This window comes from Scyliorhinus torazame, chromosome X, assembly GCF_047496885.1.
Source record: "Scyliorhinus torazame isolate Kashiwa2021f chromosome X, sScyTor2.1, whole genome shotgun sequence".
NCBI lineage: Eukaryota > Metazoa > Chordata > Chondrichthyes > Carcharhiniformes > Scyliorhinidae > Scyliorhinus > Scyliorhinus torazame.
Genome location: NC_092738.1, coordinates 3,245,145 through 3,270,335, shown reverse-complemented (window position 1 = coordinate 3,270,335; position 25,191 = coordinate 3,245,145). Strand labels below are relative to the sequence as shown.

Genomic DNA, 25,191 nt, shown 5'->3' with positions numbered 1-25,191 from the left:
GAAATCGCCGGAGCGGGATGTCGACAGGTGAGGGGGGCGGTGGGGGGCGCCATTGAGCCCCCTCCTCGAGCCTGTTACACAGGAACAGGAGGATCCCATTCAGCCCCTCCTCCTCCTCGAGTCTGTTACACAGGAACAGGAGGATCCTATTCAGCCCCCTCCTCGAGCATGTTACACAGGAACAGGAGGATCCCATTCAGCCCCCTCCTCGAGCCTGTTACACAGGAACAGGAGGATCCCATTCAGCCCCCTCCTCGAGCCTGTTACACAGGAACAGGAGGATCCCATTCAGCCCCTCCTCCTCCTCGAGCCTGTTACACAGGAACAGGAGGATCCATTCAGCCCCCTCCTCGAGCATGTTACACAGGAACAGGAGGATCCCATTCAGCCCCCTCCTCGAGCCTGTTACACAGGAACAGGAGGATCCCATTCAGCCCCCTCCTCGAGCCTGTTACATAGGAACAGGAGGATCCCATTCAGCCTCCTCCTCGAGCCTGTTACACAGGAACAGGAGGATCCCATTCAGCCCCCTCCTCCTCCTCGAGTCTGTTACACAGGAACAGGATGATCCCATTCAGCCCCCTCCTCGAGCCTGTTACACAGGAACAGGAGGATCCCATTCAGCCCCTCCTCCTCCTCGAGCCTGTTACACAGGAACAGGAGGATCCCATTCAGCCTCCTCCTCGAGCCTGTTACACAGGAACAGGAGGGTCCCATTCAGCCTCCTCCTCGAGCCTGTTACACAGGAACAGGAGGATCCATTCAGACCCCTCCTCCTCCTCGAGCCTGTTACACAGGAACAGGAGGATCCCATTCAGCCCCATCCTCCTCCTCGAGCCTGTTACACAGGAACAGGAGGATCCCATTCAGCCCCTCCTCCTCCTCGAGGCCTGTTACACAGGAACAGGAGGATCCCATTCAGCCCCATCCTCCTCCTCGAGCCTGTACACAGGAACAGGAGGATCCCATTCAGCCCCCTCCTCCTCCTCGAGCCTGTTACACAGGAACAGGAGGATCCCATTCAGCCTCCTCCTCGAGCCTGTTACACAGGAACAGGAGGTTCCCATTCAGCCTCCTCCTCGAGCCTGTTACACAGGAACAGGAGGAACCCATTCAGCCCCCTCCTCCTTGAGCCTGTTACACAGGAACAGGAGGATCCCATTCAGCCCCCCCCCTCCTCCTCGAGCCTGTTACACAGGAACAGGAGGATCCCATTCAGCCCCCTCCTCGGGCCTGTGACACAGGAACAGGAGGATCCCATTCAGCCCCCTCCTCGAGCCTGTTACACAGAACAGGAAGATCCCATTCAGCCCCCTCCTCCTCCTCGAGCCTGTTACACAGGAACAGGAGGATCCCATTCAGCCCCCTCCTCCTCCTCGAGCCTGTTACACAGGAACAGGAGGATCCCATTCAGCCCCCTCCTCGAGCCTGTTACACAGGAGCAGGAGGATCCCATTCAGCCCCCTCCTCGAGCCTGTTACACAGGAACAGGAGGATCCCATTCAGCCTCCTCCTCCTCCTCGAGCCTGTTACACAGGAACAGGAGGATCCCATTCAGCCCCCTCCTCCTCCTCGAGCCTGTTACACAGGAACAGGAGGATCCCATTCAGCCTCCTCCTCGAGCCTGTTACACAGGAACAGGAGGATCCCATTCAGCCCCCTCCTCGAGCCTGTTACACAGGAACAGGAGGATCCCATTCAGCCTCCTCCTCGAGCCTGTTACACGGGAACAGGAGGATCCCATTCAGCCTCCTCCTCGAGCCTGTTACACAGGAACAGGAGGATCCCATTCAGCCCCCTCCTCGAGCCTTTTACACAGGAACAGGAGGATCCCATTTAGCCTCCTCCTCGAGCCTGTTACACAGGAACAGGAGGATCCCATTCAGCCCCCTCCTCGAGCCTGTTACACAGGAACAGGAGGATCCCATTCAGCCTCCTCCTCGAGCCTGTTACACAGGAACAGGAGGATCCCATTCAGCCCCCTCCTCCTCCTCGAGCCTGTTACACAGGAACAGGAGGATCCCATTCAGCCTCCTCCTCGAGCCTGTTACACAGGAACAGGAGGATCCCATTCAGCCCCCTCCTCGAGCCTGTTACACAGGAACAGGAGGATCCCATTCAGCCTCCTCCTCGAGCCTGTTACACGGGAACAGGAGGATCCCATTCAGCCTCCTCCTCGAGCCTGTTACACAGGAACAGGAGGATCCCATTCAGCCCCCTCCTCGAGCCTTTTACACAGGAACAGGAGGATCCCATTCAGCCTCCTCCTCGAGCCTGTTACACAGGAACAGGAGGATCCCAGTCAGCCCCCTCCTCGAGCCTGTTACACAGGAACAGGAGGATCCCATTCAGCCTCCTCCTCGAGCCTGTTACACAGGAACAGGAGGATCCCATTCAGCCTCCTCCTTGAGCCTGTTACACAGGAACAGGAGGATCCCATTCAGCCCCCTCCTCCTCCTCGAGCCTGTTACACAGGAACAGGAGGATCCCATTCAGCCCCCCCCTCCTCCTCGAGCCTGTTACACAGGAACAGGAGGATCCCATTCAGCCTCCTCCTTGAGCCTGTTACACAGGAACAGGAGGATCCCATTCAGCCCCCTCCTCCTCCTCGAGCCTGTTACACAGGAACAGGAGGATCCCATTCAGCCCCTCCTCGAGCCTGTTACACAGGAACAGGAGGATCCCATTCAGCCCCTCCTCCTCCTCGAGCCTGTTACACAGGAACAGGAGGATCCTATTCAGCCCCCTCCTCGAGCCTGTTACACAGGAACAGGAGGATCCCATTCAGCCCCCTCCTCGAGCCTGTTACACAGGAATAGGAGGATCCCATTCAGCCCCTCCTCGAGCCTGTTACACAGGAACAGGAGGATCCCATTCAGCCCCCTCCTCGAGCCTGTTACACAGGAACAGGAGGATCCTATTCAGCCCCCTCCTCGAGCCTGTTACACAGGAACAGGAGGATCCCATTCAGCCCCTCCTCGAGCCTGTTACACAGGAACAGGAGGATCCCATTCAGCCCCTCCTCCTCCTCGAGCCTGTTACACAGGAACAGGAGGATCCTATTCAGCCCCCTCCTCGAGCCTGTTACACAGGAACAGGAGGATCCCATTCAGCCCCCTCCTCCTCCTCGAGCCTGTTACACAGGAACAGGAGGATCCCATTCAGCCCCCCCCTCCTCCTCGAGCCTGTTACACAGGAACAGGAGGATCCCGTTCAGCCTCCTCCTTGAGCCTGTTACACAGGAACAGGAGGATCCCATTCAGTCCCCTCCTCCTCCTCGAGCCTGTTACACAGGAACAGGAGGATCCCATTCAGCCCCTCCTCGAGCCTGTTACACAGGAACAGGAGGATCCCATTCAGCCCCTCCTCCTCCTCGAGCCTGTTACACAGGAACAGGAGGATCCTATTCAGCCCCCTCCTCGAGCCTGTTACACAGGAACAGGAGGATCCCATTCAGCCCCCTCCTCGAGCCTGTTACACAGGAACAGGAGGATCCCTTTCAGCCCCCTCCTCCTCCTCGAGCCTGTTACACAGGAACAGGAGCATCCCATTCAGCCCCCTCCTCCTCCTCGAGCCTGTTACACAGGAACAGGAGGATCCCATTCAGCCCCCTCCTCGAGCCTGTTACACAGGAACAGGAGGATCCCATTCAGCCCCCTCCCCGAGCCTGTTACACAGGAACAGGAGGATCCCATTCAGCCTCCTCCTCGAGCCTGTTACACAGGAACAGGAGGATCCCATTCAGCCTCCTCCCCGAGCCTGTTACACAGGAACAGGAGGATCCCATTCAGCCCCCTCCTTGAGCCTGTTACACAGGAACAGGAGGATCCCATTCAGCCCCCTCCTCCTCCTCGAGCCTGTTACACAGGAGCAGGAGGATCCCATTCAGCCCCCTCCTCCTCCTCGAGCCTGTGACACGGGAACAGGAGGATCCCATTCAGCCTCCTCCTCCTCCTCGAGCCTGTTACACAGGAACAGGAGGATCCCATTCAGCCCCGTCCTCCTCCTCGAGACTGTTACACAGGAACAGGAGGATCCCATTCAGCCCCCTCCTCCTCCTCGAGCCTGTGACACGGGAACAGGAGGATCCCATTCAGCCTCCTCCTCCTCCTCGAGCCTGTTACACAGGAACAGGAGGATCCCATTCAGCCCCATCCTCCTCCTCGAGACTGTTACACAGGAACAGGAGGATCCCATTCAGCCCCCTCCTCCTCCTCGAGCCTGTGACACGGGAACAGGAGGATCCCATTCAGCCTCCTCCTCCTCCTCGAACCTGTTACACAGGAACAGGAGGATCCCATTCAGCCCCCTCCTCGAGCCTGTTACACAGGAACAGGAGGATCCCATTCAGCCCCCTCCTCCTCCTCGAGCCTGTTACACAGGAACAGGAGGATCCTATTCAGCCCCCTCCTCCAGCCTGTTACACAGGAACAGGAGAATCACATTCAGCCCCTCCTCCTCGAGCCTGTTACACAGGGACAGGAGGATCACATTCAGCCCCCTCCTCCTCCTCCTCGAGCCTGTTACACAGGAACAGGAGGATCACATTCAGCCCCCTCCTCCTCCTCCTCGAGCCTGTTACACAGGAACAGGAGGATCACATTCAGCCCCCTCCTCCTCCTCGAGCCTGTTACACAGGGACAGGGGGATCCCATTCAGCCCCCTCCTCGAGCCTGTTACACAGGAACAGGAGGGTCCCAATCAGCCCCCTCCTCGAGCCTGTTACACAGGAACAGGAGGATCCCATTCAGCCTCCTCCTCCTCGAGCCTGTTACACAGGAACAGGAGGATTCCATTCAGCCCCCTCCTCGAGCCTGTTACACACGAACAGGAGGATCCCATTCAGCCCCCTCATAGAGTCTGTTACACAGGAACAGGAGGATCCCATTCAGCCCCCTCCTCCTCCTCGAGTCTGTTACACAGGAACAGGAGGATCCCATTCAGCTCCCTCCTTGAGCCTGTTACACAGGAAGAGGAGGATCCCATTCAGCCCCCTCCTCGAGCCTGTTACACAGGAACAGGAGGATCCCATTCAGCCCCCTCCTCCTCCTCGAGTCTGTTACACGGGAACAGGAGGATCCCATTCAGCTCCCTCCTCGAGCCTGTTACACAGGAACAGGAGGATCCCATTCAGCCCCCCCCTCGAGCCTGTTACACAGGAACAGGAGGATCCCATTTAGCCCCCTCCTCGAGCCTGTTACACAGGAACAGGAGGATCCCATTCAGCCTCCTCCTCGAGCCTGTTACACAGGAACAGGATGATCCCATTCAGCCCCCTCCTCGAGCCTGTTACACAGGAACAGGAGGATCCCATTCAGCCCCCTCCTCCTCGAGCCTGTTACACAGGAAGAGGAGGATCCGATTCAGCCCCCTCCTCGAGCCCGTTACACAGGGACAGGAGGATCCCATTCAGCCCCCTCCTCGGGCCTGTTACACAGGAACAGGAGGATCCCATTCAGCCCCATCCTCGAGCCTGTTACACAGAACAGGAAGATCCCATTCAGCCCCCTCCTCCTCGAGCCTGTTACACAGGAAGAGGAGGATCCGATTCAGCCCCCTCCTCGAGCCCGTTACACAGGGACAGGAGGATCCCATTCAGCCCCCTCCTCGGGCCTGTTACACAGGAAGAGGAGGATCCGATTCAGCCCCCTCCTCGAGCCCGTTACACAGGGACAGGAGGATCCCATTCAGCCCCCTCATAGAGTCTGTTACACAGGAACAGGAGGATCCCATTCAGCCCCCTCCTCGAGCCTGTTACACAGGAACAGGAGGATCCCATTCAGCCCCCTCCTCGAGCCTGTTACACAGGAACAGGAGGATCCCATTCAGCCCCCTCATAGAGTCTGTTACACAGGAACAGGAGGATCCCATTCAGCCCCTTCCTCGAGCCTGTTACACAGGAACAGGAGGATCACATTCAGCCCCCTCCTCGAGCCGGTTACACAGTAACAGGAGGATCCCATTCAGCCTCCTCCTCCTCCTCGAGCCTGTTACACAGGAACAGGAGGATCACATTCAGCCCCCTCCTCCTCCTCGAGCCTGTTACACAGGGACAGGAGGATCCCATTCAGCCCCCTCCTCGAGCCTGTTACACAGGAACAGGAGGGTCCCATTCAGCCCCCTCCTCGAGCCTGTTACACAGGAACAGGAGGATCCCATCCAGCCCCCTCCTCGAGCCCGTTACACAGGGACAGGAGGATGCCATTCAGCCCCCTCCTCGGGCCTGTTACACAGGAACAGGAGGATCCCATTCAGCCCCCTCCTCGAGCCCGTTACACAGGGACAGGAGGATCCCATTCAGCCCCCTCCTCGGGCCTGTTACACAGGAACAGGAGGATCCCATTCAGCCCCCTCCTCGAGCCTGTTACACAGAACAGGAAGATCCCATTCAGCCTCCTCCTCCTCCAGCAGCCTGTTACACAGGAACAGGAGGATCCCATTCAGCCCCCTCCTCCTCCTCGAGCCTGTTACACAGGAACAGGAGGATCCCATTCAGCCCCCTCCTCCAGCCAGTTACACAGGAACAGGAGGATCCCATTCAGCCTCCTCCTCGAGCCTGTTACACAGGAACAGGAGGATCCCATTCAGCCCCCTCCTCCTCCTCGAGCCTGTTACACAGGAACAGGAGGATCCCATTCAGCCCCCTCCTCCAGCCTGTTACACAGGAACAGGAGGATTCCATTCAGCCCCCTCCTCGAGCCTGTTACACAGGAACAGGAGGATCCCATTCAGCCCCCTCCTCCTCGAGCCTGTTACACAGGAAGAGGAGGATCCGATTCAGCCCCCTCCTCGAGCCCGTTACACAGGGACAGGAGGATCCCATTCAGCCCCCTCCTCGGGCCTGTTACACAGGAACAGGAGGATCCCATTCAGCCCCATCCTCGAGCCTGTTACACAGAACAGGAAGATCCCATTCAGCCCCCTCCTCCTCCAGCAGCCTGTTACACAGGAACAGGAGGATCCCATTCAGCCCCCTCCTCCAGCCTGTTACACAGGAACAGGAGGATCCCATTCAGCCCCCTCCTCCAGCCTGTTACACAGGAACAGGAGGATCCCATTCAGCCTCCTCCTCGAGCCTGTTACACAGGAACAGGAGGATCCCATTCAGCCCGCTCCTCCTCCTCGAGCCTGTTACACAGGAACAGGAGGATCCCATTCAGCCACCTCCTCCTCCTCCTCGAGCCTGTAACACAGGAACGGGAGGATCACATTCAGCCCCTACCTCCTCCTCGAGCCTGTTACACAGGGACAGGAGGATCCCGTTCAGCCCCCTCCTCGAGCCTGTTACACAGGAACAGGAGGGTCCCATTGAGCCCCCTCCTCGAGCCTGTTACACAGGAACAGGAGGGTCCCATTCAGCCCCCTCCTCGAGCCTGTTACACAGGAACAGGAGGATCCCATTCAGCCTCCTCCTCCTCGAGCCTGTTACACAGGAACAGGAGGATTCCATTCAGCCCCCTCCTCGAGCCTGTTACACACGAACAGGAGGATCCCATTCAGCCTCCTCCTCGAGCCTGTTACACAGGAACAGGAGGATCCCATTCAGCCCCCTCACAGAGTCTGTTACACAGGAACAGGAGGATCCCTTTCAGCCCCCTCCTCCTCCTCGAGTCTGTTACACAGGAACAGGAGGATCCCATTCAGCTCCCTCCTCGAGCCTGTTACACAGGAACAGGAGGATCCCATTCAGCCCCCTCCTCGAGCCTGTTACACAGGAACAGGAGGATCCCATTCAGCCCCCTCCTCCTCCTCGAGTCTGTTACACGGGAACAGGAGGATCCCATTCAGCTCCCTCCTCGAGCCTGTTACACAGGAACAGGAGGATCCCATTCAGCCCCCTCCTCGAGCCTGTTACACAGGAACAGGAGGATCCCATTTAGCCCCCTCCTCGAGCCTGTTACACAGGAACAGGAGGATCCCATTCAGCTCCCTCCTCGAGCGTGTTACACAGGAACAGGAGGATCCCATTCAGCCCCCTCCTCGAGCCTGTTACACAGGAACAGGAGGATCCCATTCAGCCCCCTCATAGAGTCTGTTACACAGGAACAGGAGGATCCCATTCAGCCCCCTCCTCGAGCCTGTTACACAGGAACAGGAGGATCCCATTCAGCCCCCTCATAGAGTCTGTAACACAGGAACAGGAGGATCCCATTCAGCCCCCTCCTCCTCCTCGAGCCTGTTACACAGGAACAGGAGGATCCCATTCAGCCCCGTCCTCCTCCTCGAGACTGTTTCACAGGAACAGGAGGATCCCATTCAGCCTCCTCCTCCTCCTCGAGCCTGTTACACAGGAACAGGAGGATCCCATTCAGCCCCGTCCTCCTCCTCGAGACTGTTACACAGGAACAGGAGGATCCCATTCAGCCCCCTCCTCCTCCTCGAGCCTGTGACACGGGAACAGGAGGATCCCATTCAGCCTCCTCCTCCTCCTCGAGCCTGTTACACAGGAACAGGAGGATCCCATTCAGCCCCCTCCTCGAGCCTGTTACACAGGAACAGGAGGATCCCATTCAGCCCCCTCCTCCTCCTCGAGCCTGTTACACAGGAATAGGAGGATCCCATTCAGCCCCCTCCTCCAGCCTGTTACACAGGAACAGGAGGATCACATTCAGCCCCTCCTCCTCGAGCCTGTTACACAGGGACAGGAGGATCACATTCAGCCCCCTCCTCCTCCTCCTCGAGCCTGTTACAGAGGAACAGGAGGATCACATTCAGCCCCCTCCTCCTCCTCCTCGAGCCTGTTACACAGGAACAGGAGGATCACATTCAGCCCCCTCCTCCTCCTCGAGCCTGTTACACAGGGACAGGAGGATCCCATTCAGCCCCCTCCTCGAGCCTGTTACACAGGAACAGGAGGGTCCCATTCAGCCCCCTCCTCGAGCCTGTTACACAGGAACAGGAGGGTCCCATTCAGCCCCCTCCTCGAGCCTGTTACACAGGAACAGGAGGATCCCATTCAGCCTCCTCCTCCTCGAGCCTGTTACACAGGAACAGGAGGATTCCATTCAGCCCCCTCCTCGAGCCTGTTACACACGAACAGGAGGATCCCATTCAGCCCCCTCATAGAGTCTGTTACACAGGAACAGGAGGATCCCATTCAGCCCCCTCCTCCTCCTCGAGTCTGTTACACAGGAACAGGAGGATCCCATTCAGCTCCCTCCTCGAGCCTGTTACACAGGAAGAGGAGGATCCCATTCAGCCCCCTCCTCGAGCCTGTTACACAGGAACAGGAGGATCCCATTCAGCCCACTCTTCCTCCTCGAGTCTGTTACACGGGAACAGGAGGATCCCATTCAGCTCCCTCCTCGAGCCTGTTACACAGGAACAGGAGGATCCCATTCAGCCCCCTCCTCGAGCATGTTACACAGGAACAGGAGGATCCCATCCAGCCCCCTCCTCGAGCCTGTTACACAGGAACAGGAGGATCCCATTCAGCCCCCTCCTCGAACCTGTTACACAGGAACAGGAGGATCCCATTCAGCCCCTTCCTCGAGCCTGTTACACAGGAACAGGAGGATCACATTCAGCCCCCTCCTCCTCCTCCTCGAGCCTGTTACACAGGAACAGGAGGATCACATTCAGCCCCCTCCTCCTCCTCGAGCCTGTTACACAGGAACAGGAGGATCACATTCAGCCCCCTCCTCCTCCTCCTCGAGCCTGTTACACAGGAACAGGAGGATCACATTCAGCCCCCTCCTCCTCCTCGAGCCTGTTACACAGGGACAGGAGGATGCCATTCAGCCCCCTCCTCGAGCCTGTTACACAGGAACAGGAGGGTCCCATTCAGCCCCCTCCTCGAGCCTGTTACACAGGAACAGGAGGGTCCCATTCAGCCCCCTCCTCGAGCCTGTTACACAGGAACAGGAGGATCCCATTCAGCCTCCTCCTCCTCGAGCCTGTTACACAGGAACAGGAGGATTCCATTCAGCCCCCTCCTCGAGCCTGTTACACACGAACAGGAGGATCCCATTCAGCCCCCTCATAGAGTCTGTTACACAGGAACAGGAGGATCCCATTCAGCCCCCTCCTCCTCCTCGAGTCTGTTACACAGGAACAGGAGGATCCCATTCAGCTCCCTCCTCGAGCCTGTTACACAGGAAGAGGAGGATCCCATTCAGCCCCCTCCTCGAGCCTGTTACACAGGAACAGGAGGATCCCATTCAGCTCCCTCCTCGAGCCTGTTACACAGGAACAGGAGGATCCCATTCAGCCCCCCCCCCTCGAGCCTGTTACACAGGAACAGGAGGATCCCATTTAGCCCCCTCCTCGAGCCTGTTACACAGGAACAGGAGGATCCCATTCAGCTCCCTCCTCGAGCGTGTTACACAGGAACAGGAGGATCCCATTCAGCCCCCTCCTCGAGCCTGTTACACAGGAACAGGAGGATCCCATTCAGCCCCCTCATAGAGTCTGTTACACAGGAACAGGAGGATCCCATTCAGCCCCCTCCTCGAGCCTGTTACACAGGAACAGGAGGATCCCATTCAGCCCCCTCCTCGAGCATGTTACACAGGAACAGGAGGATCCCATTCAGCCTCCTCCTCGAGCCTGTTACACAGGAACAGGAGGATCCCATTCAGCCTCCTCCTTGAGCCTGTTACACAGGAACAGGAGGATCCCATTCAGCCCCCTCCTCCTCCTCGAGCCTGTTACACAGGAACAGGAGGATCCCATTCAGCCCCCCCCTCCTCCTCGAGCCTGTTACACAGGAACAGGAGGATCCCATTCAGCCTCCTCCTTGAGCCTGTTACACAGGAACAGGAGGATCCCATTCAGCCCCCTCCTCCTCCTCGAGCCTGTTACACAGGAACAGGAGGATCCCATTCAGCCCCTCCTCGAGCCTGTTACACAGGAACAGGAGGATCCCATTCAGCCCCTCCTCCTCCTCGAGCCTGTTACACAGGAACAGGAGGATCCTATTCAGCCCCCTCCTCGAGCCTGTTACACAGGAACAGGAGGATCCCATTCAGCCCCCTCCTCGAGCCTGTTACACAGGAATAGGAGGATCCCATTCAGCCCCTCCTCGAGCCTGTTACACAGGAACAGGAGGATCCCATTCAGCCCCCTCCTCGAGCCTGTTACACAGGAACAGGAGGATCCTATTCAGCCCCCTCCTCGAGCCTGTTACACAGGAACAGGAGGATCCCATTCAGCCCCTCCTCGAGCCTGTTACACAGGAACAGGAGGATCCCATTCAGCCCCTCCTCCTCCTCGAGCCTGTTACACAGGAACAGGAGGATCCTATTCAGCCCCCTCCTCGAGCCTGTTACACAGGAACAGGAGGATCCCATTCAGCCTCCTCCTCCTCGAGCCTGTTACACAGGAACAGGAGGATTCCATTCAGCCCCCTCCTCGAGCCTGTTACACACGAACAGGAGGATCCCATTCAGCCCCCTCATAGAGTCTGTTACACAGGAACAGGAGGATCCCATTCAGCCCCCTCCTCCTCCTCGAGTCTGTTACACAGGAACAGGAGGATCCCATTCAGCTCCCTCCTCGAGCCTGTTACACAGGAAGAGGAGGATCCCATTCAGCCCCCTCCTCGAGCCTGTTACACAGGAACAGGAGGATCCCATTCAGCTCCCTCCTCGAGCCTGTTACACAGGAACAGGAGGATCCCATTCAGCCCCCCCCCCCTCGAGCCTGTTACACAGGAACAGGAGGATCCCATTTAGCCCCCTCCTCGAGCCTGTTACACAGGAACAGGAGGATCCCATTCAGCTCCCTCCTCGAGCGTGTTACACAGGAACAGGAGGATCCCATTCAGCCCCCTCCTCGAGCCTGTTACACAGGAACAGGAGGATCCCATTCAGCCCCCTCATAGAGTCTGTTACACAGGAACAGGAGGATCCCATTCAGCCCCCTCCTCGAGCCTGTTACACAGGAACAGGAGGATCCCATTCAGCCCCCTCCTCGAGCATGTTACACAGGAACAGGAGGATCCCATTCAGCCTCCTCCTCGAGCCTGTTACACAGGAACAGGAGGATCCCATTCAGCCTCCTCCTTGAGCCTGTTACACAGGAACAGGAGGATCCCATTCAGCCCCCTCCTCCTCCTCGAGCCTGTTACACAGGAACAGGAGGATCCCATTCAGCCCCCCCCTCCTCCTCGAGCCTGTTACACAGGAACAGGAGGATCCCATTCAGCCTCCTCCTTGAGCCTGTTACACAGGAACAGGAGGATCCCATTCAGCCCCCTCCTCCTCCTCGAGCCTGTTACACAGGAACAGGAGGATCCCATTCAGCCCCTCCTCGAGCCTGTTACACAGGAACAGGAGGATCCCATTCAGCCCCTCCTCCTCCTCGAGCCTGTTACACAGGAACAGGAGGATCCTATTCAGCCCCCTCCTCGAGCCTGTTACACAGGAACAGGAGGATCCCATTCAGCCCCCTCCTCGAGCCTGTTACACAGGAATAGGAGGATCCCATTCAGCCCCTCCTCGAGCCTGTTACACAGGAACAGGAGGATCCCATTCAGCCCCCTCCTCGAGCCTGTTACACAGGAACAGGAGGATCCTATTCAGCCCCCTCCTCGAGCCTGTTACACAGGAACAGGAGGATCCCATTCAGCCCCTCCTCGAGCCTGTTACACAGGAACAGGAGGATCCCATTCAGCCCCTCCTCCTCCTCGAGCCTGTTACACAGGAACAGGAGGATCCTATTCAGCCCCCTCCTCGAGCCTGTTACACAGGAACAGGAGGATCCCATTCAGCCCCCTCCTCCTCCTCGAGCCTGTTACACAGGAACAGGAGGATCCCATTCAGCCCCCCCCTCCTCCTCGAGCCTGTTACACAGGAACAGGAGGATCCCGTTCAGCCTCCTCCTTGAGCCTGTTACACAGGAACAGGAGGATCCCATTCAGTCCCCTCCTCCTCCTCGAGCCTGTTACACAGGAACAGGAGGATCCCATTCAGCCCCTCCTCGAGCCTGTTACACAGGAACAGGAGGATCCCATTCAGCCCCTCCTCCTCCTCGAGCCTGTTACACAGGAACAGGAGGATCCTATTCAGCCCCCTCCTCGAGCCTGTTACACAGGAACAGGAGCATCCCATTCAGCCCCCTCCTCCTCCTCGAGCCTGTTACACAGGAACAGGAGGATCCCATTCAGCCCCCTCCTCGAGCCTGTTACACAGGAACAGGAGGATCCCATTCAGCCCCCTCCCCGAGCCTGTTACACAGGAACAGGAGGATCCCATTCAGCCTCCTCCTCGAGCCTGTTACACAGGAACAGGAGGATCCCATTCAGCCTCCTCCCCGAGCCTGTTACACAGGAACAGGAGGATCCCATTCAGCCCCCTCCTTGAGCCTGTTACACAGGAACAGGAGGATCCCATTCAGCCCCCTCCTCCTCCTCGAGCCTGTTACACAGGAGCAGGAGGATCCCATTCAGCCCCCTCCTCCTCCTCGAGCCTGTGACACGGGAACAGGAGGATCCCATTCAGCCTCCTCCTCCTCCTCGAGCCTGTTACACAGGAACAGGAGGATCCCATTCAGCCCCGTCCTCCTCCTCGAGACTGTTACACAGGAACAGGAGGATCCCATTCAGCCCCCTCCTCCTCCTCGAGCCTGTGACACGGGAACAGGAGGATCCCATTCAGCCTCCTCCTCCTCCTCGAGCCTGTTACACAGGAACAGGAGGATCCCATTCAGCCCCATCCTCCTCCTCGAGACTGTTACACAGGAACAGGAGGATCCCATTCAGCCCCCTCCTCCTCCTCGAGCCTGTGACACGGGAACAGGAGGATCCCATTCAGCCTCCTCCTCCTCCTCGAACCTGTTACACAGGAACAGGAGGATCCCATTCAGCCCCCTCCTCGAGCCTGTTACACAGGAACAGGAGGATCCCATTCAGCCCCCTCCTCCTCCTCGAGCCTGTTACACAGGAACAGGAGGATCCTATTCAGCCCCCTCCTCCAGCCTGTTACACAGGAACAGGAGAATCACATTCAGCCCCTCCTCCTCGAGCCTGTTACACAGGGACAGGAGGATCACATTCAGCCCCCTCCTCCTCCTCCTCGAGCCTGTTACACAGGAACAGGAGGATCACATTCAGCCCCCTCCTCCTCCTCCTCGAGCCTGTTACACAGGAACAGGAGGATCACATTCAGCCCCCTCCTCCTCCTCGAGCCTGTTACACAGGGACAGGGGGATCCCATTCAGCCCCCTCCTCGAGCCTGTTACACAGGAACAGGAGGGTCCCAATCAGCCCCCTCCTCGAGCCTGTTACACAGGAACAGGAGGATCCCATTCAGCCTCCTCCTCCTCGAGCCTGTTACACAGGAACAGGAGGATTCCATTCAGCCCCCTCCTCGAGCCTGTTACACACGAACAGGAGGATCCCATTCAGCCCCCTCATAGAGTCTGTTACACAGGAACAGGAGGATCCCATTCAGCCCCCTCCTCCTCCTCGAGTCTGTTACACAGGAACAGGAGGATCCCATTCAGCTCCCTCCTTGAGCCTGTTACACAGGAAGAGGAGGATCCCATTCAGCCCCCTCCTCGAGCCTGTTACACAGGAACAGGAGGATCCCATTCAGCCCCCTCCTCCTCCTCGAGTCTGTTACACGGGAACAGGAGGATCCCATTCAGCTCCCTCCTCGAGCCTGTTACACAGGAACAGGAGGATCCCATTCAGCCCCCCCCTCGAGCCTGTTACACAGGAACAGGAGGATCCCATTTAGCCCCCTCCTCGAGCCTGTTACACAGGAACAGGAGGATCCCATTCAGCCTCCTCCTCGAGCCTGTTACACAGGAACAGGATGATCCCATTCAGCCCCCTCCTCGAGCCTGTTACACAGGAACAGGAGGATCCCATTCAGCCCCCTCCTCCTCGAGCCTGTTACACAGGAAGAGGAGGATCCGATTCAGCCCCCTCCTCGAGCCCGTTACACAGGGACAGGAGGATCCCATTCAGCCCCCTCCTCGGGCCTGTTACACAGGAACAGGAGGATCCCATTCAGCCCCATCCTCGAGCCTGTTACACAGAACAGGAAGATCCCATTCAGCCCCCTCCTCCTCGAGCCTGTTACACAGGAAGAGGAGGATCCGATTCAGCCCCCTCCTCGAGCCCGTTACACAGGGACAGGAGGATCCCATTCAGCCCCCTCCTCGGGCCTGTTACACAGGAAGAGGAGGATCCGATTCAGCCCCCTCCTCGAGCCCGTTACACAGGGACAGGAGGATCCCATTCAGCCCCCTCATAGAGTCTGTTACACAGGAACAGGAGGATCCCATTCAGCCCCCTCCTCGAGCCTGTTACACAGGAACAGGAGGATCCCATTCAGCCCCCTCCTCGAGCCTGTTACACAGGAACAGGAGGATCCCATTCAGCCCCCTCATAGAGTCTGTTACACAGGAACAGGAGGATCCCATTCAGCCCCTTCCTCGAGCCTGTTACACAGGAACAGGAGGATCACATTCAGCCCCCTCCTCGAGCCGGTTACACAGTAACAGGAGGATCCCATTCAGCCTCCTCCTCCTCCTCGAGCCTGTTACACAGGAACAGGAGGATCACATTCAGCCCCCTCCTCCTCCTCGAGCCTGTTACACAGGGACAGGAGGATCCCATTCAGCCCCCTCCTCGAGCCTGTTACACAGGAACAGGAGGATCCCATTCAGCCCCCTCCTCGGGCCTGTTACACAGGAACAGGAGGATCCCATTCAGCCCCCTCCTCGAGCCTGTTACACAGAACAGGAAGATCCCATTCAGCCTCCTCCTCCTCCAGCAGCCTGTTACACAGGAACAGGAGGATCCCATTCAGCCCCCTCCTCCTCCTCGAGCCTGTTACACAGGAACAGGAGGATCCCATTCAGCCCCCTCCTCCAGCCAGTTACACAGGAACAGGAGGATCCCATTCAGCCTCCTCCTCGAGCCTGTTACACAGGAACAGGAGGATCCCATTCAGCCCCCTCCTCCTCCTCGAGCCTGTTACACAGGAACAGGAGGATCCCATTCAGCCCCCTCCTCCAGCCTGTTACACAGGAACAGGAGGATTCCATTCAGCCCCCTCCTCGAGCCTGTTACACAGGAACAGGAGGATCCCATTCAGCCCCCTCCTCCTCGAGCCTGTTACACAGGAAGAGGAGGATCCGATTCAGCCCCCTCCTCGAGCCCGTTACACAGGGACAGGAGGATCCCATTCAGCCCCCTCCTCGGGCCTGTTACACAGGAACAGGAGGATCCCATTCAGCCCCATCCTCGAGCCTGTTACACAGAACAGGAAGATCCCATTCAGCCCCCTCCTCCTCCAGCAGCCTGTTACACAGGAACAGGAGGATCCCATTCAGCCCCCTCCTCCAGCCTGTTACACAGGAACAGGAGGATCCCATTCAGCCCCCTCCTCCAGCCTGTTACACAGGAACAGGAGGATCCCATTCAGCCTCCTCCTCGAGCCTGTTACACAGGAACAGGAGGATCCCATTCAGCCCCCTCCTCCTCCTCGAGCCTGTTACACAGGAACAGGAGGATCCCATTCAGCCACCTCCTCCTCCTCCTCGAGCCTGTAACACAGGAACGGGAGGATCACATTCAGCCCCTACCTCCTCCTCGAGCCTGTTACACAGGGACAGGAGGATCCCGTTCAGCCCCCTCCTCGAGCCTGTTACACAGGAACAGGAGGGTCCCATTGAGCCCCCTCCTCGAGCCTGTTACACAGGAACAGGAGGGTCCCATTCAGCCCCCTCCTCGAGCCTGTTACACAGGAACAGGAGGATCCCATTCAGCCTCCTCCTCCTCGAGCCTGTTACACAGGAACAGGAGGATTCCATTCAGCCCCCTCCTCGAGCCTGTTACACACGAACAGGAGGATCCCATTCAGCCTCCTCCTCGAGCCTGTTACACAGGAACAGGAGGATCCCATTCAGCCCCCTCACAGAGTCTGTTACACAGGAACAGGAGGATCCCTTTCAGCCCCCTCCTCCTCCTCGAGTCTGTTACACAGGAACAGGAGGATCCCATTCAGCTCCCTCCTCGAGCCTGTTACACAGGAACAGGAGGATCCCATTCAGCCCCCTCCTCGAGCCTGTTACACAGGAACAGGAGGATCCCATTCAGCCCCCTCCTCCTCCTCGAGTCTGTTACACGGGAACAGGAGGATCCCATTCAGCTCCCTCCTCGAGCCTGTTACACAGGAACAGGAGGATCCCATTCAGCCCCCTCCTCGAGCCTGTTACACAGGAACAGGAGGATCCCATTTAGCCCCCTCCTCGAGCCTGTTACACAGGAACAGGAGGATCCCATTCAGCTCCCTCCTCGAGCGTGTTACACAGGAACAGGAGGATCCCATTCAGCCCCCTCCTCGAGCCTGTTACACAGGAACAGGAGGATCCCATTCAGCCCCCTCATAGAGTCTGTTACACAGGAACAGGAGGATCCCATTCAGCCCCCTCCTCGAGCCTGTTACACAGGAACAGGAGGATCCCATTCAGCCCCCTCATAGAGTCTGTAACACAGGAACAGGAGGATCCCATTCAGCCCCCTCCTCCTCCTCGAGCCTGTTACACAGGAACAGGAGGATCCCATTCAGCCCCGTCCTCCTCCTCGAGACTGTTTCACAGGAACAGGAGGATCCCATTCAGCCTCCTCCTCCTCCTCGAGCCTGTTACACAGGAACAGGAGGATCCCATTCAGCCCCGTCCTCCTCCTCGAGACTGTTACACAGGAACAGGAGGATCCCATTCAGCCCCCTCCTCCTCCTCGAGCCTGTGACACGGGAACAGGAGGATCCCATTCAGCCTCCTCCTCCTCCTCGAGCCTGTTACACAGGAACAGGAGGATCCCATTCAGCCCCCTCCTCGAGCCTGTTACACAGGAACAGGAGGATCCCATTCAGCCCCCTCCTCCTCCTCGAGCCTGTTACACAGGAATAGGAGGATCCCATTCAGCCCCCTCCTCCAGCCTGTTACACAGGAACAGGAGGATCACATTCAGCCCCTCCTCCTCGAGCCTGTTACAGAGGAACAGGAGGATCACATTCAGCCCCCTCCTCCTCCTCCTCGAGCCTGTTACAGAGGAACAGGAGGATCACATTCAGCCCCCTCCTCCTCCTCCTCGAGCCTGTTACACAGGAACAGGAGGATCACATTCAGCCCCCTCCTCCTCCTCGAGCCTGTTACACAGGGACAGGAGGATCCCATTCAGCCCCCTCCTCGAGCCTGTTACACAGGAACAGGAGGGTCCCATTCAGCCCCCTCCTCGAGCCTGTTACACAGGAACAGGAGGGTCCCATTCAGCCCCCTCCTCGAGCCTGTTACACAGGAACAGGAGGATCCCATTCAGCCTCCTCCTCCTCGAGCCTGTTACACAGGAACAGGAGGATTCCATTCAGCCCCCTCCTCGAGCCTGTTACACACGAACAGGAGGATCCCATTCAGCCCCCTCATAGAGTCTGTTACACAGGAACAGGAGGATCCCATTCAGCCCCCTCCTCCTCCTCGAGTCTGTTACACAGGAACAGGAGGATCCCATTCAGCTCCCTCCTCGAGCCTGTTACACAGGAAGAGGAGGATCCCATTCAGCCCCCTCCTCGAGCCTGTTACACAGGAACAGGAGGATCCCATTCAGCCCCCTCCTCGAGCCTGTTACACAGGAACAGGAGGATCCCATTCAGCCCCCTCCTCGAGCCTGTTACACAGGAAGAGGAGGATCCCATTCAGCTCCCTCCTCGAGCCTGTTACACAGGAACAGGAGGATCCCATTCAGCCCCCTCCTCGAGACTGTTACACAGGAACAGGAGGATCCCATTCAGCTCCCTCCTCGAGCCTGTTACACAGGAACAGGAGGATCCCATCCAGCCCCCTCCTCGAGCCTGTTACACAGGAACAGGAGGATCCCATTCAGCCCCCTCCTCCTCCTCGAGACTGTTACACAGGAACAGGAGGATCCCATTCAGCCCCCTCCTCCTCCTCGAGCATGTTACACAGGAACAGGAGGATCCCATTCAGCCCCTTCCTCGAGCCTGTTACACAGGAACAGGAGGATCACATTCAGCCCCCTCCTCCTCCTCCTCGAGCCTGTTACACAGGAACAGGAGGATCACATTCAGCCCCCTCCTCCTCCTCGAGCCTGTTACACAGGAACAGGAGGATCACATTCAGCCCCCTCCTCGAGCCTGTTACACAGGAACAGGAGGATCACATTCAGCCCCCTCCTCCTCCTCCTCGAGCCTGTTACACAGGAACAGGAGGATCACATTCAGCCTCCTCCTCCTCCTCGAGCCTGTTACACAGGAACAGGAGGATCACATTCAGCCCCCTCCTCCTCCTCGAGCCTGTTACACAGGGACAGGAGGATCCCATTCAGCCCCCTCCTCGAGCCTGTTACACAGGAACAGGAGGGTCCCATTCAGCCCCCTCCTCGAGCCTGTTACACAGGAACAGGAGGGTCCCATTCAGCCCCCTCCTCGAGCCTGTTACACAGGAACAGGAGGATCCCATTCAGCCTCCTCCTCCTCGAGCCTGTTACACAGGAACAGGAGGATTCCATTCAGCCCCCTCCTCGAGCCTGTTACACACGAACAGGAGGATCCCATTCAGCCCCCTCATAGAGTCTGTTACACAGGAACAGGAGGATCCCATTCAGCCCCCTCCTCCTCCTCGAGTCTGTTACACAGGAACAGGAGGATCCCATTCAGCTCCCTCCTCGAGCCTGTTACACAGGAAGAGGAGGATCCCATTCAGCCCCCTCCTCGAGCCTGTTACACAGGAACAGGAGGATCCCATTCAGCTCCCTCCTCGAGCCTGTTACACAGGAACAGGAGGATCCCATTCAGCCCCCCCCCCTCGAGCCTGTTAAACAGGAACAGGAGGATCCCATTTAGCCCCCTCCTCGAGCCTGTTACACAGGAACAGGAGGATCCCATTCAGCTCCCTCCTCGAGCGTGTTACACAGGAACAGGAGGATCCCATTCAGCCCCCTCCTCGAGCCTGTTACACAGGAACAGGAGGATCCCATTCAGCCCCCTCATAGAGTCTGTTACACAGGAACAGGAGGATCCCATTCAGCCCCCTCCTCGAGCCTGTTACACAGGAACAGGAGGATCCCATTCAGCCCCCTCCTCGAGCATGTTACACAGGAACAGGAGGATCCCATCCAGCCCCCTCCTCGAGCCTGTTACACAGGAACAGGAGGATCCCATTCAGCCCCTTCCTCGAGCCTGTTACACAGGAACAGGAGGATCACATTCAGCCCCCTCCTCCTCCTCCTCGAGCCTGTTACACAGGAACAGGAGGATCACATTCAGCCCCCTCCTCCTCCTCGAGCCTGTTACACAGGGACAGGAGGATCCCATTCAGCCCCCTCCTCGAGCCTGTTACACAGGAACAGGAGGGTCCCATTCAGCCCCCTCCTCGAGCCTGTTACACAGGAACAGGAGGGTACCATTCAGCCCCCTCCTCGAGCCTGTTACACAGGAACAGGAGGATCCCATTCAGCCTCCTCCTCGAGCCTGTTACACAGGAACAGGATGATCCCATTCAGCCCCCTCCTCGAGCCTGTTCCACAGGAACAGGAGGATCCCATTCAGCCCCCTCCTCCTCGAGCCTGTTACACAGGAACAGGAGGATCCCATTCAGCCCCCTCCTCGAGCCCGTTACACAGGGACAGGAGGATCCCATTCAGCCCCCTCCTCGGGCCTGTTACACAGGAACAGGAGGATCCCATTCAGCCCCATCCTCGAGCCTGTTACACAGAACAGGAAGATCCCATTCAGCCTCCTCCTCCTCCAGCAGCCTGTTACACAGGAACAGGAGGATCCCATTCAGCCCCCTCCTCCTCCTCGAGTCTGTTACACAGGAACAGGAGGATCCCATTCAGCCCCCTCCTCCAGCCTGTTACACAGGAACAGGAGGATCCCATTCAGCCTCCTCCTCGAGCCTGTTACACAGGAACAGGAGGATCCCATTCAGCCCCCTCCTCCTCCTCGAGCCTGTTACACAGGAACAGGAGGATCCCATTCAGCCCCCTCCTCCAGCCTGTTACACAGGAACAGGAGGATCACATTCAGCCCCCTCCTCCTCGAGCCTGTTACACAGGAACAGGAGGATCACATTCAGCCCCCTCCTCCTCCTCCTCGAGCCTGTTACACAGGAACAGGAGGATCACATTCAGCCCCCTCCTCCTCCTCGAGCCTGTTACACAGGGACAGGAGGATCCCATTCAGCCCCCTCCTCGAGCCTGTTACACAGGAACAGGAGGGTCCCATTCAGCCCCCTCCTCGAGCCTGTTACACAGGAACAGGAGGGTCCCATTCAGCCCCCTCCTCGAGCCTGTTACACAGGAACAGGAGGATCCCATTCAGCCTCCTCCTCCTCGAGCCTGTTACACAGGAACAGGAGGATCCCATTCAGCCCCCTCCTGTTCCTCGAGTCTGTTACACAGGAACAGGAGGATCCCATTCAGCTCCCTCCTCGAGCCTGTTACACAGGAAGAGGAGGATCCCATTCAGCCCCCTCCTCGAGCCTGTTACACAGGAACAGGAGGATCCCATTCAGCCCCCTCCTCCTCCTCGAGTCTGTTACACGGGAACAGGAGGATCCCATTCAGCTCCCTCCTCGAGCCTGTTACACAGGAACAGGAGGATCCCATTCAGCCCCCTCCTCGAGCCTGTTACACAGGAACAGGAGGATCCCATTTAGCCCCCTCCTCGAGCCTGTTACACAGGAACAGGAGGATCCCATTCAGCTCCCTCCTCGAGCGTGTTACACAGGAACAGGAGGATCCCATTCAGCTCCATCCTCGAGCCTGTTACACAGGAACAGGAGGATCCCATTCAGCTCCCTCCTCGAGCCTGTTACACAGGAACAGGAGGATCCCATTCAGCCCCCTCCTCCTCCTCCTCGAGCCTGTTACACAGGAACAGGAGGATCACATTCAGCCCCCTCCTCCTCCTCGAGCCTGTTACACAGGGACAGGAGGATCCCATTCAGCCCCCTCCTCGAGCCTGTTACACAGGAACAGGAGGATCCCATTCAGCCACCTCCTCCTCCTCCTCGAGCCTGTAACACAGGAACGGGAGGATCACATTCAGCCCCTACTTCCTCCTCGAGCCTGTTACACAGGGACAGGAGGATCCCATTCAGCCCCCTCCTCGAGCCTGTTACACAGGAACAGGAGGGTCCCATTGAGCCCCCTCCTCGAGCCTGTTACACAGGAACAGGAGGGTCCCATTCAGCCCCCTCCTCGAGCCTGTTACACAGGAACAGGAGGATCCCATTCAGCCTCCTCCTCCTCGAGCCTGTTACACAGGAACAGGAGGATTCCATTCAGCCCCCTCCTCGAGCCTGTTACACACGAACAGGAGGATCCCATTCAGCCTCCTCCTCGAGCCTGTTACACAGGAACAGGAGGATCCCATTCAGCCCCCTCACAGAGTCTGTTACACAGGAACAGGAGGATCCCTTTCAGCCCCCTCCTCCTCCTCGAGTCTGTTACACAGGAACAGGAGGATCCCATTCAGCTCCCTCCTCGAGCCTGTTACACAGGAACAGGAGGATCCCATTCAGCCCCCTCCTCGAGCCTGTTACACAGGAACAGGAGGATCCCATTCAGCCCCCTCCTCCTCCTCGAGTCTGTTACACGGGAACAGGAGGATCCCATTCAGCTCCCTCCTCGAGCCTGTTACACAGGAACAGGAGGATCCCATTCAGCCCCCTCCTCGAGCCTGTTACACAGGAACAGGAGGATCCCATTTAGCCCCCTCCTCGAGCCTGTTACACAGGAACAGGAGGATCCCATTCAGCTCCCTCCTCGAGCGTGTTACACAGGAACAGGAGGATCCCATTCAGCCCCCTCCTCGAGCCTGTTACACAGGAACAGGAGGATCCCATTCAGCCCCCTCATAGAGTCTGTTACACAGGAACAGGAGGATCCCATTCAGCCCCCTCCTCGAGCCTGTTACACAGGAACAGGAGGATCCCATTCAGCCCCCTCATAGAGTCTGTTACACAGGAACAGGAGGATCCCATTCAGCCTCCTCCTCCTCCTCGAGCCTGTTACACAGGAACAGGAGGATCCCATTCAGCCCCGTCCTCCTCCTCGAGACTGTTACACAGGAACAGGAGGATCCCATTCAGCCCCCTCCTCCTCCTCGAGCCTGTGACACGGGAACAGGAGGATCCCATTCAGCCTCCTCCTCCTCCTCGAGCCTGTTACACAGGAACAGGAGGATCCCATTCAGCCCCCTCCTCGAGCCTGTTACACAGGAACAGGAGGATCCCATTCAGCCCCCTCCTCCTCCTCGAGCCTGTTACACAGGAACAGGAGGATCCCATTCAGCCCCCTCCTCCAGCCTGTTACACAGGAACAGGAGGATCACATTCAGCCCCTCCTCCTCGAGCCTGTTACACAGGGACAGGAGGATCACATTCAGCCCCCTCCTCCTCCTCCTCGAGCCTGTTACAGAGGAACAGGAGGATCACATTCAGCCCCCTCCTCCTCCTCCTCGAGCCTGTTACACAGGAACAGGAGGATCACATTCAGCCCCCTCCTCCTCCTCGAGCCTGTTACACAGGGACAGGAGGATCCCATTCAGCCCCCTCCTCGAGCCTGTTACACAGGAACAGGAGGGTCCCATTCAGCCCCCTCCTCGAGCCTGTTACACAGGAACAGGAGGGTCCCATTCAGCCCCCTCCTCGAGCCTGTTACACAGGAACAGGAGGATCCCATTCAGCCTCCTCCTCCTCGAGCCTGTTACACAGGAACAGGAGGATTCCATTCAGCCCCCTCCTCGAGCCTGTTACACACGAACAGGAGGATCCCATTCAGCCCCCTCATAGAGTCTGTTACACAGGAACAGGAGGATCCCATTCAGCCCCCTCCTCCTCCTCGAGTCTGTTACACAGGAACAGGAGGATCCCATTCAGCTCCCTCCTCGAGCCTGTTACACAGGAAGAGGAGGATCCCATTCAGCCCCCTCCTCGAGCCTGTTACACAGGAACAGGAGGATCCCATTCAGCCCACTCTTCCTCCTCGAGTCTGTTACACGGGAACAGGAGGATCCCATTCAGCTCCCTCCTCGAGCCTGTTACACAGGAACAGGAGGATCCCATTCAGCCCCCTCCTCGAGCATGTTACACAGGAACAGGAGGATCCCATCCAGCCCCCTCCTCGAGCCTGTTACACAGGAACAGGAGGATCCCATTCAGCCCCCTCCTCGAACCTGTTACACAGGAACAGGAGGATCCCATTCAGCCCCTTCCTCGAGCCTGTTACACAGGAACAGGAGGATCACATTCAGCCCCCTCCTCCTCCTCCTCGAGCCTGTTACACAGGAACAGGAGGATCACATTCAGCCCCCTCCTCCTCCTCGAGCCTGTTACACAGGGACAGGAGGATCCCATTCAGCCCCCTCCTCGAGCCTGTTACACAGGAACAGGAGGGTCCCATTCAGCCCCCTCCTCGAGCCTGTTACACAGGGACAGGAGGATCACATTCAGCCCCCTCCTCCTCCTCCTCGAGCCTGTTACACAGGAACAGGAGGATCACATTCAGCCCCCTCCTCCTCCTCCTCGAGCCTGTTACACAGGAACAGGAGGATCACATTCAGCCCCCTCCTCCTCCTCGAGCCTGTTACACAGGGACAGGAGGATCCCATTCAGCCCCCTCCTCGAGCCTGTTACACAGGAACAGGAGGGTCCCATTCAGCCCCCTCCTCGAGCCTGTTACACAGGAACAGGAGGGTCCCATTCAGCCCCCTCCTCGAGCCTGTTACACAGGAACAGGAGGATCCCATTCAGCCTCCTCCTCCTCGAGCCTGTTACACAGGAACAGGAGGATTCCATTCAGCCCCCTCCTCGAGCCTGTTACACACGAACAGGAGGATCCCATTCAGCCCCCTCATAGAGTCTGTTACACAGGAACAGGAGGATCCCATTCAGCCCCCTCCTCCTCCTCGAGTCTGTTACACAGGAACAGGAGGATCCCATTCAGCTCCCTCCTCGAGCCTGTTACACAGGAAGAGGAGGATCCCATTCAGCCCCCTCCTCGAGCCTGTTACACAGGAACAGGAGGATCCCATTCAGCCCCCTCCTCCTCCTCGAGTCTGTTACACGGGAACAGGAGGATCCCATTCAGCTCCCTCCTCGAGCCTGTTACACAGGAACAGGAGGATCCCATTCAGCCCCCTCCTCGAGCCTGTTACACAGGAACAGGAGGATCCCATTCAGCTCCCTCCTCGAGCGTGTTACACAGGAACA

General features: G+C 58.1%; 1 long non-coding RNA gene across 1 annotated transcript in view; it reads left to right on the top strand.

The window, feature by feature from the left end:
* Positions 1–25,191, top strand: part of LOC140405465 (uncharacterized) — a 46,200-nt gene continuing 21,009 nt past the window's right edge. The window contains exon 1 of the long non-coding RNA XR_011938622.1: positions 1–27. This is a non-coding gene — a long non-coding RNA (uncharacterized lncRNA). The remainder of the gene's footprint in view (positions 28–25,191) is intronic.